Here is a 20,199-nt window from a genome sequence, read left to right as displayed (position 1 = left end):
CAAATTATGCAAAATCAATTTCAGGCTATCCTTTAGCAAAACAACCCCCTGATTCCCGAATTGACAATTAGGTACTGTTGAAGATATGTGATCTGATATTATGGAAAGATTTGATATTGTAAATATTAGGAAAGATATGATTATAGTATTATGTATTAATTAGGTATCATATGATTATAGTATCATGTATTAATTAGGTAGTAGATTGATTTAGATTAGCATGATTTTAGGATCTAAATTAAGTTACACTTGTGTATATATATATGTATATTGTGTAGTCCAAAGATATGAAAAAGAGTATTTTCTCTCCCTTTGTCTTAGTTTTCATGGTATCAGAGCCCTACCATCAAGGTTAGGGTCTCTGTCCGCTGCCAGAAAATTCATTAGTCATCATTCGGGTCATCTGGTTCTGTATAGGACATATCTGTATTCTATTCTTCACTCTCGTTTTAAAGAGTTCAGATCTGTCCTCTTTTGTTTTTTTCTGTTAATTCTAAACCCATGGCCGAAACGAAATCTATAGTTACGTCTGATGTGGTTCCTGTAATGTCTAAGATCACGGACCACAAACTCAACATTTCTAACTATCTTGATTGGAGCAAAACGGTTCGTCTTTATCTGCGAAGCATTGATAAAGACAATCATTTGACTGATGATCCTCCAAAAGGTGGTTCAAGACAGACATGGCTAAGGGAAGATGCTAGATTGTTCCTGCAAATACGGAATTCTATTGACAGTGAGGTAATTAGCTTAATTAATCACTGTGAATTTGTTAAGGAGTTAATGGAGTATTTAGAATTTTTGTACTCTGGTAAAAGGAATATTTCTCGCATATATGAGGTGTGTCAAGTCTTTTATCGTGTAGAGAAACAAGATAAGTCCATCATGACTTATTTTATGGATTTTAAGAAAACTTATGAGGAGGTTAATCTGTTATTACCGTTTAGTTCTGATGTAAAAGTTCAGCAAACTCAACGGGAACAGATGGCAATTATGAGTTTTTTTACTGGTCTTTCACCTGAATTTGAAGCTGCTAAATCTCAGATTCTTTCCCGTCCTGAGATCTCATCCTTGCAAGATGTGTTTAGTAGGGTGCTTCGCACAGAGAATACCCAGTCTGTTCAGTCCAGCAGTGCTCTTGTTGGTCCTGGAAAACAGCAATACAAAGGTGGTGGTAAAGGAATTGACACTCGGGGACAGAATGCAGAAGTGGTTGTGTGTCACTATTGTCATAAGCCGGATCATATGAAGCATGATTGTAAGAAATTGCAGTACAGGAACCAGAGAACTTAATCCGCACATATTGCTTCTACCAATGATGCTATTAACCATGAAAAGTCTGTTATGATCTCTGCAGATGAATTTGCTAAATTTTCTCAGTATCAAGAATCATTAAAGTCTTCATCTACGTCCGTAACTGCCATCGCTGAATCAGGTAAACCAAACACATGCCTTGTGTCTTCGTCCTCCAAATGGGTAATTGATTCTAGTGCCACAGATCATATGACAGGTAATTTTAGTCTATTTTCTACCTTTCAGTCACACACATCTGCACCTACAGTTACCTTAGCTGATGGGTCAAAATCTCGTGTTCTTGAATCAGACTCAGTTAACCCCACTCCATTAATTTCATTGTCATCTGTCTTAAGTTTGCCTGAGTTGTCTTTTAATCTAATTTCTGTGAGTAAACTTACTCGTACCCTCAATTGTTCTGCCCAATTCTTTCCTGACTATTGCTTGTTTTAGGATCTTACGACGAAGCAGATTATTGGTAAAGGGCATGAATCTGGAGGTCTTTACATTCTTGACACACAGATACCAAAGTCCATAGCTTGTTCTGGAATTGTAACTCCATTTGAGGTACATTGTAGGCTGGGTCATCCTTCTCTCCCGTTGTTAAAGATACTTTGTCCACAATTTTAGAGTTTGTCTTTATTGGATTGTGAGTCTTGTCAGTTTGCCAAACATCATCGTGTTAATCTGAGTTCTAAAGTCAATAAACGAGCGGATGCTCCTTTTGCATTAGTTCATTCAGATGTCTGGGGACCTAGTCCAGTCATTTCTAAAACTGGATTCAAGTATTTTGTTACTTTTGTCGATGACCATTCTCGTATGACTTGGTTATATTTGATGAAAAATCGGTCAGAGTCGTTTTCTCATTTTTGCGCTTTTTGTGTTGAGATTAAGACTCAATTTAAGCGTTCTGTACAAATATTACGAAGTGACAATGCCAAAGAATATTTATACGCACCTTTTCAATCTTATATGGTGCAAAATGACATTATTCATCAAATCTCTTGTGTGGATACACCATCCCAAAATGGAGTCGCAGAACGAAAGAATAGACATTTGCTCGAAACTGCAAGAGCCTTATCATTTCAAATGTATGTTCCTAAACATTTTTGGGCTGATGCAGTATCCACAGCTTGCTTTCTAATTAATCGTCTGCCTTCATCTGTTCTGAATGGTGGGACTCCTTATAACACTCTTTTTCCAAATAAACCTTTGTTTCCCATCGAACCTAAAATTTTTGGGTGTACATGTTTTGTCCACGACTCTCGTTCCCAAGTCACTAAATTAGACCCCAAATCATTGACATGTATTTTTCTTGGTTATTCCCGTGTCCAAAAAGGATATAGATGTTATTGTCCTAGTCTCGGCAGGTACATTGTGTCAGTTGATGTTACTTTTCTTGAAAATACACCTTTTTCTCCATCCTCATCTCATTCATGTCGGGAGGAAGATGATGATTTGTTAATCTATACTGTCACATCCTCAAGTTCTTCCCCTGCTAAACCTCCAATTACTCAGGTATATTCTCGACGACAAAAGTCTCCTGATGCATGCCCTGAACCAGTTCCTTCGTTACTAGATCCTGTCTCAAGTGATGATCTTCCTATTGCTCTTCGCAAAGGTAAGCATCAATGCACTCATCCTGTGTCTTCGTGTGTATCTTATAATCATTTACCCACCTCTTCTTGTTCCTTTATTACATATATTGATTCTATCTCCCTTCCTAAAACTGTTCATGAAACCCTATCTCATCCCGGATGGCGCAATGCTATGATAGAGGAGATGAATGCTCTAGATGGTAATGATACTTGGAACTTAGTAAATTTACCTGCAGGAAAGAAGGCCATTGGTAGTAAGTGGGTTTTTGCAATTAAATTCAATCCTGATGGGTCGGTTGCTCGGTTAAAAGCTCGCCTTGTTGCCAAAGGCTATGCCCAAATCTATGGAGAGAATTATTCTGATACTTTTTCCCCTGTTGTTAAGTTAATATCTGTCAGATTATTCATTTCTATGGCAGCCACTCATAATTGGACTTTGCATCAACTAGATATCAAGAATGCATTTCTTCATGGAGACCTCCAAGAGGAAGTTTATATGGAACAACCACCAGGGTTTGTTGCTCAGGGGGAGTCTGGGAAGGTTTGTCATCTTCGGAAGTCCTTGTATGGACTGAAACAAAGTCCTCGTGCTTGGTTTGGAAAATTCAGTCTAGCAGTTGAAAGGTTTGGGATGCAGAAAAGCAAATCTGATCATTCTGTTTTCTACAAACAGTCTGAAGCTGGTATTATTTTGTTGGTAGTATATGTGGATGATATTGTTATCACTGGGAATGATGCTGCAGGTATTCATCTCTTAAAACTTTTTTCCATAGTCAATTTCAGACAAAAAATTTGGGGCCGTTAAAGTATTTTTTGGGTATTGAGGTAGCAAAGAGTAGGAAGGGGATATTCCTGTCCTAAAGGAAATATATTCTTGACTTACTATCTGAAACGGGAAAATTGGGGGCTAAACCAGCTAGTATCCCAATGATTCCTAACTTGCAGCTCACAAAAGAAGGTGAATTGTTAGAAGATCCTGGGAGGTATAGAAGATTGGTTGGAAAGTTGAATTATCTTACAGTGACTCGTTCAGATATTGCGTATTCAGTTAGTGTTGTTAGTCAATATATATCTAATCCTACTGTTAATCATTGGGCAGCTGTAGAACAAATTTTGTGTTATTTAAAAGGAGTTCCTGGACGTGGTATTCTGTATAAAAATCATGGTCATACTAGAATTGAGTGTTTTTCAGATGCTGATTGGGCAGGATCCAAGGCAGATCGAAGATCTACAACTGGATTTTGTGTCTTTGTTGGAGGAAACCTGGTCTCATGGAAGAGTAAGAAACAGAATGTTGTCTCGTGATCGAGTGCAGAGTCAGAATATAGAGCTATGACACAATCGGTATGTGAAATCATGTGGATAAATCAACTTCTAACTGAAGTAGGTCTCAAAACCTCAATGCCTGCAAAATTGTGGTGTGATAACCAATCGACTCTTCATATTGCATCCAATCCCGTATTTCATGAGCGAACAAAACACATCGAAATAGATTGTCATTTTGTTCGTGAGAAAATACAGCAGGGTTTGATTTCTACAGGATTTGTAAGGACTAGAGAACAATTGAGAGATCTCTTTACGAAGGCTCTACATGGGGTTCGAGTTGATTATCTTTGTAACAAGTTGGGCATGAGCAACATCTATGCTCCAGCTTGAGGGGGAGTGTTAAAGATATGCGATCTGATATTATGGAAAGATTTGATATTGTAAATATTAGGAAAGATATGATTATAGTATCATGTATTAATTAGGTATCATATGATTATAGTATCATATATTAATTAGGTAGTAGATTGATTTAGATTAGCATGATTTTAGAATCTAAATTAAGTTACACTTGTGTATATATATGTATATTGTGTAGTCCAAAGATACGAAGAAGAGTATTTTCTCTCCCTTTGTCTTAGTTTTCAGGTACAAATGAATATGTATCTTGAGGTATGGCAACACGAAAGTTAGTCCAAGATTCCGGCATTCCATACTCTTTCAGCACCCAAATGTCAGTGTGATGATAGTTACCCCAAAATGCATGGCAAACCATTCCAAGACATCCTCCAAGAACAACTAGTATGTTATAACGAAATTCACAGTTACAACGGGATTCACAGCTAAGGCTGATCCTCTCCACCCCCCCCCCCCCCCCCTTCCCAAAACACCGTCTCTGCATTGTGTTCCCAACTTAGAGGCTCTAAAGTTTTGCACTTCTTAAACACTTTGAGTGCTAGGTTCAACATCCGCCATCTTCTCATCTCTGAGCATGAGTTTCCTCTTTATCTTGGCATTCTGGTCACTAATTTTCCCAGTAATGTCCTTCAATAGCTGCCTCCCTCTAGATTGCATTTCCCTCCTCTCCTATTTTCCCCCTCTGGTTTCTTGATAGGGTCTCCTACATTGCCACTGATCATGATATCAATCTGCATCTCTACAGGCACTGATCATGACTTTACTGTTTACGTGTCAGGTACTCGGGAGCCTGGCCTCTCAGTTTGCCCTCCTATTGTTAAGCAAGAGGTTCAGAAATCAGTGAGTGAGGTTGATCCACTTTGATAGATTCTGTGTCTGTTCCTTGGGTGACTCGCTTATCTATCTTCCGCAGCAGCCCCATTTCAAGTTCACTACTCCATGCAGCTACCTCAGCTTGAAGATTATGTTCAGAACATTTTCCTAAGGCTTCTTTGTTGAGCTGGTTTCTGAAGAAGGTTATCAGTTGGATCTGCCAAGAGAGAGGTTGCGAAATAATATTGTAACTTAGACACTTTCAAGGACCAGTTATGGCATTGGGGGAGCAGTTTTGTTGCCACATATTGAGGAACTTGTTTCTTGTTGCAAACATTTTTTTATTACTTTCCAGCTTCAAGTACTATTGGAACAACTTACAAAGTTTAACAATGATTAACATATATAATCTTGCCACAGGGCTGATATACATACACAAATTCAACAGAATCTCATGACACTCTCTATGAACTTTTATCTAATAAATCTTATTAAGCAAAAAGAACAAAATTTTAATATAAGCACCTGCGATGGATTATATGGTTTTAAGCACAAAGAATGAGATACATACATTCACAGGAAGTTCCACACTTAAAACCTTGGCCAATCTAGCATCTTGGACAATCAAATAGGATCGAAGTCTTCAAGCAAACTAGGCTTCTAATCTCTGTCCTGCTGTTCCTCTGCAATCTGTGCTCTCTGATCAGGACCTAATTTTCTCTTCGTCCACACAACCATTACTGTCCTGTTAGCGTTCACTCAATTTTGACCACTGGATCTGGTTCGTAACAAAGAAAGATCAAAACAATACACTATGAAAATTCACAAGAGCACATGCACTGCCTATACCTGCTGGCAACGTTGAAGGAAATGAATGAATGAAAATAGAAATGCAGCCTGCATTCTAGTATCATTACCACGACCCATAGACAAGATTATGACAAGTGAAGGACTTTCTACTGTTCCTAGTGATGGGAAAAGCTCATGAATATGTTCAATGTTCTCCCATGGAATGAAAAACTTGGGTTTATGCCCAAACAAGTTGGCATAGAATCCAACAATTCTTGCTGATAGAAAGAGCTGTCCCTGGACCAAGTATTGGTCTTGCTCAGAATAGAGGTAGACACAGGCAAAAAACTGAGAAAATGTAGAGTGAGATGGCCTGCTGCAGTGGAAATAAGAGAAGAAGAAAAAATACAGCTATTTAACATTTAGGATCTCCATCAGGATTTTTAACCACCATTTCCTCAACAATGAACATTTACGATCTCCATTATGGCTAACATGGATCAGAAACCACAGAACCATCAAAGCCAAAACTTCTACATTTTATTGGGAGCAGTCCAATAAAGTAAAAATAAAAGCTAATTCTAAAACTGCAAGACATCATTATAGACATCACTTTTATCAATTAGAAAATTTACATCCACTAGTCCATAAAGTATAATATTAGATGCATTTGCATTTCCTTTTGTGTCTTGTCAAACTAAAAATGACGAGGAGATTAAGAAAAATATTTCAGAAATCAACCAGACGTCCACCAATAAAACTCTGTCTCCTGTATAAATATTTATTAGTTCTCCGTCCTACTAATGGTAATGAAAGAAAATTTTTTTTTTGATGAAAGCAATATAAACAAGATCCTTGCAACCTTACCTGCAATGGCATCTTTCTCTTAAGGGAGCGTGAAAAATCACTAATGAGAAACTCTTTAGGTGGCAATCCAGAAATCTTTTGGAATGCTGAATTTCTGTGTGGTGATTGGAGGTTTAACTGCCACAGACAGATCATGTAGACAACCTATAATTTCAAAAGGTCTAGAAGATGAAATCTGTGACACTATGAAACCTTATTACCTTCTTTCCTACTTCCTTTTCGATCTTGTTTAAATAGTCTCTTATTGTTTTAGCTCCATTAGTATTGTCCAAAAAATTCTCAGGTGCAACTTCGACTGAGAAGATTGAGCAAATTTTGCATCTAGGAGAATCCATATGTCTGCTAATTCTGTAGACATATGCTTCAAAAAATTAATTTCAGCATGGCCAAGAGAGGAAGCTTGATCAAATGGACCATCAAAATAAAAAACTTCCACATCCAGCACTGAAGGTGGTTCTTCTGAAACATCAAACTCATGTATTTCTGCACATTGTATCAGATCAAAGGTTGTCACAGTACCATGACTTGATTACTAGTTAGAGTACACAATAACGAGATTTAGTAGAGGATCAAACCATTCCACTGAGGATCGACAGTTTGCAGCTGCACAGAGTCTGTCCTTATTTTGCCATTACAGGTAAATAACACATAAGGATCTGGTAATTCAGTTGAATCTAAAGAAGCTAGATCCACACCCTCAATCAAAGCTATTATAAGCACCTAACCATCCCCTTGCATTTTGACTCCACGATTACTTCCTGTTAATCATGTGATTTTCAGTTAAACTACTAAACATGATATACATTTGATATAAAGTGATATGCTTTGTGAACTGTTACCTCATTTTAGCCTTGCTTGCACAAAAATGTGATACCATGTTATAAACATTCTCAAGTTGGATGACTAAAATTGCAAAGTTAATAATTTGCCCCACACTATCAGGTAAATCAAGACCATCAAATTCTAAGCCTTGGAGCTAGAGCTCTCCACAAAACCAGATGTGAAAACCAATATATAGAACCATGAATATGCCTAAACCATAGTACAATTCCAAAAATATTCAGCTGCCAGTTCCCAATTTGACTGGTGCTCCTGCAAAGTTGCTACCGTATGCAATCTGATACGTTTATAGGATTAATCACTTTGAGAATTTTAGCTAGCAAGTCAGATAACTGTTCAAAACTCTCCTTCAATCCTTGCCTGGCTCCTCCTTCAATCATGCCTTTCATCATAGTGTTTTGATGGAAGTTTATGGCCCAGGATACGACAAGATGAGCAGATTTTTCTGTACAAGATAGCTTCGGCCCTGGAGTTATCTTGTAAAGTAGATCAACCTTATATGTATTTCCATATGGAACTTCAGGAGTATTAACATCTACAAAGACAATGAATTCTTTCCCATTGGCCTTTATATAAGTTTGCTCTTCAGTAGCTTTCACAGCCTTTACTAATTTTGTTACTGCTTTGGTGTACGTAATAACTCGCACTAAACATGATTTGTCTGCTGATTTCCGTGTCCAAGGGCCCTCTTGAACATCTGTTGTTCCCTGCAATTCTGCAAGATCTCTCATTAATTGTGACTTAGGAGTAAACAGAAGCATGTTGAGATCTTTAGGTGGCATTGCATATGGCTGATCCAAAAGGTTGCCACCCTCTAGGTTCTTTGGTATGTCTTTTTCATCATTGCTTAACTTTAGCATTTTAATCAGCTCTTCAAAGCTACTGTTACTGTTTGGCTCAGCCAAGTTATCTTCATTAACAGAAATGGTAGTTGACAGCTCAGAAGAATTGTCAGTCCCTGATGCTTCTTCATTTTTATTGAAAAGCCTCTGTAAGCGACCAGCAATAACCTTCACTAGATGTTTCCCTTCTAATATCTTCCTTGTCGGAGTACACCTAAAAATATCTTCAGATGAAACACATTTATCTCCATACTCATTGGTGTTTTCAGCTCTGCAACTTTGATGACATACAAGAGATGGTCACCGCATACTTGCACACCTCTCCAATACAGTGACAGTATCAGAAGAAATTTACCTGCATTCATAAGGTAAAGTCAAATACAACTGTATAATTGGTGTATAAAATGTTATTATGTTCAATGGGAGAGGCAATTAAATCCACTCAATCTCCTTTTTGCTGCCCATTAAGCATTCCTAAGCAAGACATTGCCAAATAATTCTATGAAAAAATTACTTCCCCTTATTTATCTGTACTGCTTAGAAGCATCAAATCTTTGAAAATCATTTAAACAGATATGACAGGAGACACTAGGAGAACTGCAATGAAGTTGCTATTGCAGGACATTTATCTGTAATATTAAGAAAACAAATATGTGTAATGGAAACATTTCAAAAAAACAGACTATTAAGCAGAATGCAGAAACAGCTAGAAAATGGAAAAGCAAACAAAAGGGACATATGCATTTTAAATGGTTTTGCAGAATGTCTATGGGACCATGATACTCAGCTAATATAAGGATTACGAGCTCCTCTTATCTGATCACCATGCAGTCCATCCACTTCAAAATGACCATTGATCATAAAAGATCATTACTTCCAGCCCCAGGCAGAGAGAGAAAATATCACGGAGTTGAACCTACAACAAGGCCTATAATGTGCAACAGTATCCATATACTTGTATCACAACAACTGCTTTAGGGATTTTGCTACTCAAACTGCACACATTTGCTGAATTGCCGAAACATTTCCTGATATGAAAGGCTAAGAAGGCCAAGAGTCATCAACATCAGTTCTGTTTATGGAGATGATTCCTATCCAATCTGAAAGAACTTGGTGAGAGTTGGTTCAGAGCTTGAATAATGCTACTTCTGCTAAAAGGAACTTTGCACATGGTCTAGTACAGCTACAAGCTAGATGAAGGCAGAGAGCCAGTTCAATGCCTGCTGCAGCCTGCTCATATCAGGAGGTCTCAATGAACCTACCAGGTCATAAGATGGCAACACTGAACTTCAAGGAATGGACTGAATGGGACAGGAGTAGAGGAAAACTTAGATTCTGTATTAAGCACAAAGAAGGGCATTTTGCACCATCATATTCTCCAAAGAATCAACTAACTACAGCTAGAAAGCATATCACGTTTGGACCTCTTTTTTAAACATTCTGAAAAGCTGGGGAGCCTAGAAAAAATAAGCCCCCACGCTGTAGTTATTTGCGCAGACTGATAATATTGACTAACACTTTTTCTCAGCTATCTGCATTGAGCTCTTTTAATAACCACTCAACCTTTAGTATCACAAGGGCAATTGTAATTCTTAACTCTGTAATCTAAACTTTCCCAAACTCACTTGTTCCCTCTTACAAATCAAGAAAAAGAGAACTATATCAAGAAAAAGTACCTCCTTTAATCTCTTTTATACTGCAGCCAAACATGTTACTAGTCAACAAGGTAGCTCAACCAAAACAGAAGGAAAAAAAAAAAAGCCACCTTGCCTGAGTATTGCAGAAAATCTCACTTTAATATTTAAGATATACCCAATCTGTCATTGGGTATTCTGACTCTCGTCAAATTCATCACAAATAAACTTGAATACCCTATTATCGAATTTCATAAATCTGAGTACAGCTGGAAACAAACCATGCAGAATTGAGGACGAGGCCATTTTACTTATTTTAACTTTTCTAATCGATATTCTAATTAACCAATTCGTCAAAACCAAATTGACACCTCAAAAGGGGTAAAAATGTGAGCAAGCCATCTAAGGCCTCCTAATTCTTGTAAATATAGAACCACGCATGAAAGTGGACTCCTCGAACTGGTCCTAACATTCCTAAAGGCCATTTTCAAGTTTCATTTATGCAAACTGACCTAAAAAATTCAACACAGGAAGCACCAAAATTCTTCTATAGGAAAGAAATGCCACTTAGAAATCCTCTCATTATTTCAATCATTATTTGTCATCATGCAGTTAACTATAGCTATTATCCAAAAATTCAAGTTCTTGGCTCTTGAGGTCCAGATCAAGAAGCCATAACCATTAAATGACCACGGATTAGGCAGTATGTCTACTTCACGTAATTTAAACATAAACAAATACATAAAAACAACAATGACAAAAACATTAGTACAAATTATCAAATAAAACTAACAAAACATACAAAGCTATACCATAGTCTCTGTTGGTGGTTGATTTCAAGATCGCGCTTTTGAAAAGAGAACCAAGTGGGAGGCAAGTTGTGGTTTTCATCTGAAGTTGTGGTTTTCCTCTACAACAATAGACCAAACTGGAATCATAACCTTGCCCACCAAATCTCCAGCAACATTAAAGAATCCAGAGTCTTTCATTAAACTGATACACAGACAAAATAAATTCATCCTCCAAGTAATGCAATCTGAACGCAAACTCTTCAATCCAAACAGGATTTCGTGTTCTTCAACACCCTTGTCTTGGACTTAAGACTTACCAACTTTTAATTACACATATGAATCCTTCACTACCAAGTCCCTCACCTCCAACAAATACACAAAGGGCCTCACCTCATCATTTACTTCTTGTTTTATACTAATTCAAATGTACTAACAAACGGTTGGCTAGCAATCGCGTTTTGAAAACCGGACCGGACTGACCGGTTCGTCTGGTTATACCTCAGGTCCGGTTCAATGAATAGCCCAAGCAATCAATTGAATCAATCAAACCCGATTAAACCGACAAAAGCTGATAAAAATTGGGTTTATTAAATTTTTATTTTCTAAAATAAATATTTTAGTTTTACTCAAAAATTTTAATACTAAAATAAATAAAAAATTATTAAACCTTGAACGGGGTTGAATCGGTCGAATTGTAAATCGAAAGATTTTTCGATTCACTCTCTAATCCGAATTTAAAAACATTGAGCAAAACTAAAAGTTGGTTGCTAATAGCTAAATGGTTAATGGAATTGATGAAAACTAGAGGAAAAAAAAAAAGAAAAAGAAGTGTCAAGCAAACAAATGGTCTTATTGGTCTTGCTATTCTTACTCTTGAGGGGCTGAGGCCAGTTCGGTTGAGGATCTATGCACTTTTATAAACGGTTGCAGTTTAGATTTATACACATTGCTGCATTTGAAAAGGAAATCTAAGATAGAGCAACGTTTTATTTCCTAAGAGGGAAAAAAGTTTCAATGGATTCGAACTTTTAGTTTCATAAAGTTTTAATTTTTTAACAATTATGAGAAAAGTTGCGTAAAGTTTTAATTTTTTAACAATTACGAGAAAATTTTTGGTCATCGATCTAGTAAAAGCAAAAATTCTTGACCCTTTTATGAATTTCAATAGTTATAAGTGACAGAGACGATCATCATGTGCAACGCACGAGATAATAACAAGGGCATTCTTGTTCATGCGACTGTATTAATCGAGTAAAATTTACTTGCTTCTTCTCCTATCCATCTTCAATCCCTAGGGAGTTGGGAAATGCCATCCTTGCATAATTCGATTTGGGACTTTTCAGTTCAAGAATAGTACAAAACAGACAAATTCCTATTGGCATGAGAAAGAGATCATAGCAATGGTTTTCTATCCCACTAAAGTATCTTGTTCTAACATAAAAGAACAAAAATTCTTCGTTGAAAGCAAAAAGAAACAGCAAATTGAGGATCGCTGAAGGAAATTGAAACAAACTCTTGATATGCATGAACAAATCCAGCGTTGAGTTGAGGAAAAAAAGGAGAGCGATTACTATTACAATCTAAAGAGAAGACAAAACCGATGTGGTCTTTGGAGTTGAGGGCGTGGGAGATGGAGATGAGAGAGTTTAGAATGAAAGAGGAAAGAAAAGATAAAGATTGATAAGCATGTTACCGATGATAAGCAGGCAGAAACTTTTTCATTTGAGTGCTGTTGTTGTTCATAGCCTAAGGAGAAGAGATGGTGGCGTATTTTGGATACATTTATAGGAAGATACAAATGATTTCCAAGACCAATCAAGATGAAACAGCCGCCTGCTATTTGTGTAGGTGAAAAGTCCAATTCTTGGTTCTTGATTTCTGCTTTCTAGTTTACTTTTCTTCCCTTTCCCTCATTAAGAATTGAACTATGAGCGTGTAAATTGAGTTTTTGGGAAATGCTATTTCCTCTACTGCAGCTAGGAATTGAAGATGAACGGGAGAAGCAGCAGCTTTTGGTGCATCGCACGTGATGCTATTCTCTGTTACTCATAATTGGTAAAATTGACAGAAGGGCCAAAAATTTGTACTTTTAATAGATTGGGGGTTAAAAATTTTCTCATAATTATTGGTGGTAGATGTGCAAATAAACCGGCTCGCGAGCGGCTTCAGTCAAGTAATATCTAGTTGGCTTGAGTCGAACTCGAATTCAAGATATTAAAGTCGTTAGCTCGCGAGCCGGAATATGTATATATATGTATATATATATAAATATATATATATATATTTTAAATATATATATTTTTTATTTTTTTATTTTAATAATAAAATTATGTATATATTTTTAATATTTATTAAAAAAATATTATTTTATTTATTTTTTACAAAATAGAAATAATTCTTTTTTATTTTTTTCGAGTTCGAGCTCTTAAAATTGTCGATTCGTCGAACTCGAATTCGTGTTCGAGTTCATTAAAATTTTGTCAAGACTTGACTCAAGTAGATCAAAATTTAATTTGACTTGACACGATTGCAACCCTAATTGAAGAGCTAAAACTTTACACGGCTGAAAGTTTCAGGGCCACTGGGTTTTTTTTTTTCCTTCCTAAAATATCATAGAAAAGTATTGGATGATAAATTCTAAACTCCTCTGCAAAAATAAATTCATTGACACCGTTGGCTTCCATCCAATGAAGTTTTGAAATCTCAAAATTTTCAATTGTCTTACTTCCAATTTTTTCCTTTTATCTTCCTCACACATTGAAGAAACTCTAACAAAAGAATGATGTATTGTTAGCCTCTCTGTGTTACTCCGAACACCAACAATGAATAGATAGGGCAATAAAAAAAAAGAAAGTCATGAATCAATTAGGCAATCTTAATCTCTTATCGTTTGAAAAAAAAAAAAGAGAGGCAATCTTAAAGCAGGATGACAGTCGCAATTCCATTACAGATTGGTTGGTTATCATCTGATTGATGTAAGCCCCTTGATCTTTTAGTTATGTACTATTTTTTTCATTTTTATATGCGGATTGTTTTCTGAAGGTTGTGTTTGGGATATTTGGAACCTTTTGTTTATCATAACTCGAGAGTACGGAGTATAACATGTGATGATCATTTAATTATTATATTTGTGGATGCTCCCCTAGTGTTTGATTAAATGTCAGGTAGATTTTTTGTTCTACTCTTAAACTTTCAAGTTGTAAATTTTAATCAGGAACAATTTTTGCTCCTTTATAATGAGCCTATATTTAATATTCGTTGTTGTTTTTATGTCCATTTACATTGATTATTGGATTCAAAGGTTAATTTTTTGAGGTAGGGTGTGTGTTTGATTTAATACCCATGAGGAAGGTTTGCAAGTTATTCCCGCTAATTTACTTTGAAATAAACTTTTCATGTTTTCTAAAGTTCAACTAGAATTTATTTATGTTAATTTCAACTTTATTCTACATTGCTCAGTTCCAAAATTTGACTCTTGCTATGTGATTTCTTGAGATATTGTGGGGTTCTTAATGCTCATGTCAAAGCCTTTGAGAAGGCAGAGTTTGGACAATGGACATAAGTTTAGATATAAAATGTTGGAACAGGGAGAAATAGGGCGTATCTTGTTATCACCTAGTAATTTCATTGACCGTATTTGCCGCGGTCATTTTCCAATTCTGAGTTCAAGGCAATCTATAAAGAAGTTTGTGGATCCTTGCAAGAACGCCATAGGAGTATCTCTCAGGGTTGATTGCCTTCCTCGTCGACCTAGTGACCATGCTGAAGTAAAAATTGTTGTCTTACTAAACCGTTTTGATGTTTTTGATCTTTATCTATTTAATTTGGCTGGTTTATGAGTTTTAGCTAAGCCCATTTGCATTGTTTTCCCTTGGAAAACATGTTATAACTAGCACTCTATTTAGCAAATTCTCTCTGGTTGCATTTAAGGATGATTAATAAATGACTCGGTTCTACAAATCAACTTGTTCAAAGTTCAAGATGATGTAGTGAATGAACTTAAAATTCAATCACATAAAATATTATTGTGCGAATGAAAAAGTCTTTGGAAAGTTTATGAGTAGTTCGTTCCCCTTCAATTCAGTGTAGACTAAATTTCAAATAAGTGGTTGTTTTTTCTTGCCAAAAATCTCTCTGTCTCTAGTTATTGGTTTCATCTAGTTTCACATGTTTCATCTTACATGGTAATGATTCATGTGCAATATTGTGGAATTTACTTGAAAATTCTTCTAGTAATACTTTGATGATGTTGTGTTCGTTTTGCAGATAAAGTACCTGACTTTATAGTTAAACAATAGCAAAGCAATGGGCATTTTTCCTTTCATGTATGCTTTGTCAAAATATCATTATCAAGTTACTTTTTATGGTCAAGTAAAGTTTCCAGACCTGCAATTGCAATGCACTTCATATGTGCTCAAGATCCTATTATCATGTTGACTTCATAGCCAAACTCCAGTGGCACAAGCAATGAGAAACTAGAAGTTAGGGGGGTCGGGGTAGGTACGGTAAGCTTAGGTTCGGTTAGATAATGATGATGTTTTCGTTTACAATTTGATATACACTTACAAAAGTAGTTGTATTTATACATTGATTTGGTGTAAACAAATAAAATTTATGGATACAACAAAGTGATATAAATGTGCACTATATTATGTAAAAGGTGCAATAACCGACAATTGTACACAAATACCAACTGTACTTGCCCCTAATATGAGGTTAGGATAAATTGGATTTAGCTCATGTCAAATAAATTTTGATGCTTAACAACTTATTTTTGTTTTGAAGATATAATTTTGTACTTTTTAGTCTTTTTTTTTTGTTTTCTATGATTAAAAGAATATTTTGTCGATTATGTATTTCCAACTTTTGGGACTTTGAAATACCTTCACCGATGATGGCATTTTAATTTATGTCATGCTTTGTTTGTTGTCTTTTCATTCTAATCCATGCTATTTTGGCATCATCCTCTAAATATTTGTACACAGATAGAAAATTACACTAATGTTACTGGATTATTACTTTATCCATCGATCCCTTACAACAAAGATTCTAATGCGTAATTAAGACCATTATAGAGTAATAATCAAAACTACCATTATACACTACTAGTGATACATAATATTTAATTTTTGGCAAGCATGATTTACAATTTCATAAGAACACATGTTCAAAATATTAAGAAGGATCTTGGTTATTCGTCTGATTAATCTTCTCACATCGTACATATTGTGAGATTAAGTCAAATAGAGTACTTCGTTGAATTTCTACTAAGTTGGTGTTCATCTTTATCATAATAGTGTACTTTACTGCATTATACGGTGTATTGATATTCATTAGAGGTGGCAAAGTGGGTAACTTGGGCGGGTTTTTGTTGGGTAAAATGGATAATAAGTATAAGTGAGTCAACCAATTTATATCCATTTAATTAGATGGGTATAAATGAGTAAGTCAAAAAATGAATTGGGTAATCCAATTACCCATTTATAACCCATTTATTTTAACTTTTGTAAACTCATTTAAATTCATTTTTGCAAACTAAGTTATCAATTTATATCTCCTTTTGCACCCATCATTAGTTTTAAATATTTACTTATAATGTTCAATAAGCCTAATTATCATTTTTTTCTTATCCGTACTTTATGTCGCAAAATTACATGTTATTTAATAATTGAATAATAAGAATATAAAAAATTTGAACTAAGTACTATAAAAGCTAACATAAAAACTTAATCCAAAAATTTTGAACCCCTAACATTTTTTTCATATATAAATTTAAAATTTCATTTTGGAAAGATAGGAAAAGAGGTTAAAAATCATCATAAATTGGTAATATTGAAAAAATGAACAAGTTAACAAACTAAGAGAAAATAAAATAATAAAATAAAACCAACAAATAATGATAATAATGAAACTAAAGTAGTTAACATCATGACAAAATGAAAAATTTGAAAAAAAAATAGGTGGGGGAAGAGAAGAGACTTGGAGAAAGACAATTCTAAATGGGTTAATTGGGTTTCATGGGTTACCCAATAATACCCATTTAATAAATGGGTATTATTGGATAACTCATTTATATCCATATGAAAAAATTTAAAATACTCATATCCATCTATTCGTGGGTGGATATGGATAAATTTAATTAAATGGGTTGATTTGCCACCTATAATATTCATATCTACCAAAAATACTAAACGGTAGAAAATTAAGAGAAAAATATGTGTGTGATTCCAATAAGGTACTTTTTTGATGAGTAATTAATTCAACTTTATAATATATTTGATGTGAGAAGATCAACCACACGCATAACCAAGCGGTCCCTAAATACTTTTAATTGGTCCTAACTTTTTCTCTTAGTTGGGATGCATTTCATATCAAACAAGTTGGTATTTTCTTCTATCAAAGTGGTGTATATTACTATTATATCTACCAAAAGCTATTAGGCTAATTCCTCTGTTTATTGTTCAAAAAAACAAATCGTGCAAGTATTGATCTGACAAAGAGGAAATATTGAACTATTCCTGCCGGCTTACTAAGCCCGGTAGCCACCTAGATTTAAAAAAAAAAAAAAAACAAAAACAAAAAAAGCTGATAGCTATATCAGCCCGTAGCCATCGTCAAAAGGAAAAAAAAAAAAGGTTCGATGGGATGTCCACAAGAGATGTGCCCACCTGGAATGCCTTGATCGTAGGTCACGCAAAGAGTGGGATATGAGGGAAGCTTCTCGCTTGTTTTCTCATATGCTTTCCAGGAATGTGATTTCTTGGACGACAATGATATCGGGCTACTTGCAGAACGGTGAGTACGCAGATGCATTGGCGTTGTATCTGGAAATGGAGAAAGAGAAAGGATTGAGGCTCAGCCAAATGATCATAGCTATACTCCGTTATAGGACCAACTGCTACTTCCGAATCTTTTAGGCGGATATTCACATCTTTCCTGCCTAATTGTAAATTTGTAATTGCTGCTGCAGGGGGAAGGCATTTCAAATTTGTTGGGGCAATCTTGGCATGCACACATGGCGGCATAAAGGACGAGAGCTCTTCAAGGCAATGGAGCAAAAATTTTCTCTCACTCCTAGACTGGAACATTACGGATGTATGGTTGATCTTTTAGGTCGTGCAGGAGACTTGCAAGAAGCTTATCATCTTATATGGAGCATGCCCATGAAACCTGACTTTGTTATTTGGGGGACAATGCTGGGGCCATGCAGCCTTTTTTTTTTTTTTTTGGGGGGGGGTCTTTTGATGACGGCTGTCGGGTAGGACACAGCAATTTTTTAAAAATAAAATTTTGTAGCCTGTCAGATCAATACTTGCACGATTCTTTTTTGGACAATAAACGAAGAAATTAGCCAAGATATTAAGTGGTACAACAAATGATAAATAAAAAAAATAAGTGTGAAATGCAACATGGTACCCTTTTACATGAATAATTGATTTAACCTCTTAATACGTTTAATGTAAGAAGGTCACCGCATGCATAAACAAATAGCCTTTAAATATTTTGAAGTCATGCTAAATTGCCTTCCTTAGATAGGGTGCAATTCACATCAATGAAGTTGATGTTCTTCTCTAGCATGGTAGTGTACTTTACCATATTTTGTGGTTTACCGATAATTATATCTACCAAAAGATGCTAATCGTTACAACAACTAAAAGAAAGAAGATAAGATGAACATGAAATGCAACAAAATACTTTTTTACTTAAGTAATTAACTTAGTCTTGTAATATATTTGAGGTAAGAAAGTCAAGCACAAGCATGACCAAGAGGCTTCTAAATGTTTTGGACTCGTACTAGATTGGCCCTTTAGTTGCGATGCTATTTATATTAACCAAGTTAGTATTCTTCTCCAACATACTTTATTGCATTTTATGATGTGCCAATAGTTATGAAAAGTGATTAAAGAGAATAATCATAATCAGTAAAAACTACTCTTTGCTTAATTATGAATTTTAACTTTTTTGGATATTAATAAATCTATAATTTGAATACAAAAGCAAATGACAACATCACAAAATAATTATGCCGGTGGGATAGAAATGGGGCGGGGGCAGCAGCTCTGCTTCTCTCAAACGGGTAAACACTACATTCATTTGGGATCCTAAATCTGTAAGTTTTTCTCACTTAATTCTTGAATTAATGGGGGAAGATGAACCATGTGTTCATAGTCTTGGTTGCAAAAGTATAAGTTTTATACATATTGGTCAACTAATCTGCTTATCTAGAAATTGTTTGGATAAAAATGTAGGAATAATTTAAAAAATTGCAGCTGTTCATTGGCCAAATTTGGGGTTAAATCTGTTGGGTTGATTTGAAATTTTGAAATAACATAAAATAGCACTATATGCCTCTTATGTATTTGGCAACTTGAATCTTTAACAATTTTATTCCATGCAGTCCAAATTTGATGGACTTTTAATATTAGTCAAGTTGACATCAATTCCTGTAACTACAGTTGATATCAAGTCCTCAAAGGGGTCTTATTCCCTAGATATACATTATATTTCATATGTTATGCTGGACATTAGAATGTTTAGTTGCCATAGGATTCCAATCCGCAGCTTTAGTAGTAAAATCAGGATGGCATTTGGACTCTGGATTTGTCTAGTGGAGAAGCGCTGAGCTTCCCCGGACCGAATTGAACTGATGAGTTCGGTGTGCTGATGGGTAGAGTTGGTCCCAAACCTGCAAGACAGACAACAGGGTGATCTAACAGGGGACCCCGAGGTCGTCCCCGAGTGCACTCCGACGGTCAAGTTAGTTCTCCGGTGGGTGAGGTTTACGGGAATTAAGCAGCCGAGAGTAATGTGCCAATAGTGAGCGTACCTTGTGTAAGTAGTGAGCATTACCATTTATACCTTCCTAAGAGTCCGACCTCCGTACGTTTCGGGACTTGCCCGGTATAGCCTTTATCCCGCGCCGAGGGGAATCTCCTCCGACCTCTGCGGGATGGTCCCCTGGCTCTTCTGGAGCCCTAGTAGCGGCGCGGCCCAAGATGGTTGCCAGGGGCTTGTGGTCGAGGTCCAACTCGGCCATACCTGGACTGCC

At 35.8% G+C, this 20,199-nt stretch overlaps 1 long non-coding RNA gene and 1 pseudogene across 1 annotated transcript; one reads left to right on the top strand and one right to left on the bottom strand.

Moving 5' to 3' along the window:
• Positions 1 to 5,769: 5,769 nt before the first annotated feature.
• On the bottom strand, positions 5,770 to 13,318 carry LOC113739168 (C2 and GRAM domain-containing protein At5g50170-like; annotated as a pseudogene).
• A 310-nt stretch (positions 13,319 to 13,628) lies between these two features.
• Positions 13,629 to 15,819, top strand: LOC140005349 (uncharacterized). Its single transcript, XR_011813176.1, has 2 exons — positions 13,629 to 14,125; positions 15,417 to 15,819. It is a non-coding gene; the product is annotated as an uncharacterized lncRNA (long non-coding RNA).
• The last annotated feature ends 4,380 nt before the right edge of the window (positions 15,820 to 20,199 follow it).

Source organism: Coffea arabica, chromosome 4c (assembly GCF_036785885.1).
Source record: "Coffea arabica cultivar ET-39 chromosome 4c, Coffea Arabica ET-39 HiFi, whole genome shotgun sequence".
In the NCBI taxonomy this organism is placed as follows: Eukaryota; Viridiplantae; Streptophyta; class Magnoliopsida; order Gentianales; family Rubiaceae; genus Coffea; species Coffea arabica.
Note: the sequence above shows the minus strand (reverse complement) of the source record. Positions and strands in the feature narration are given on the sequence as shown.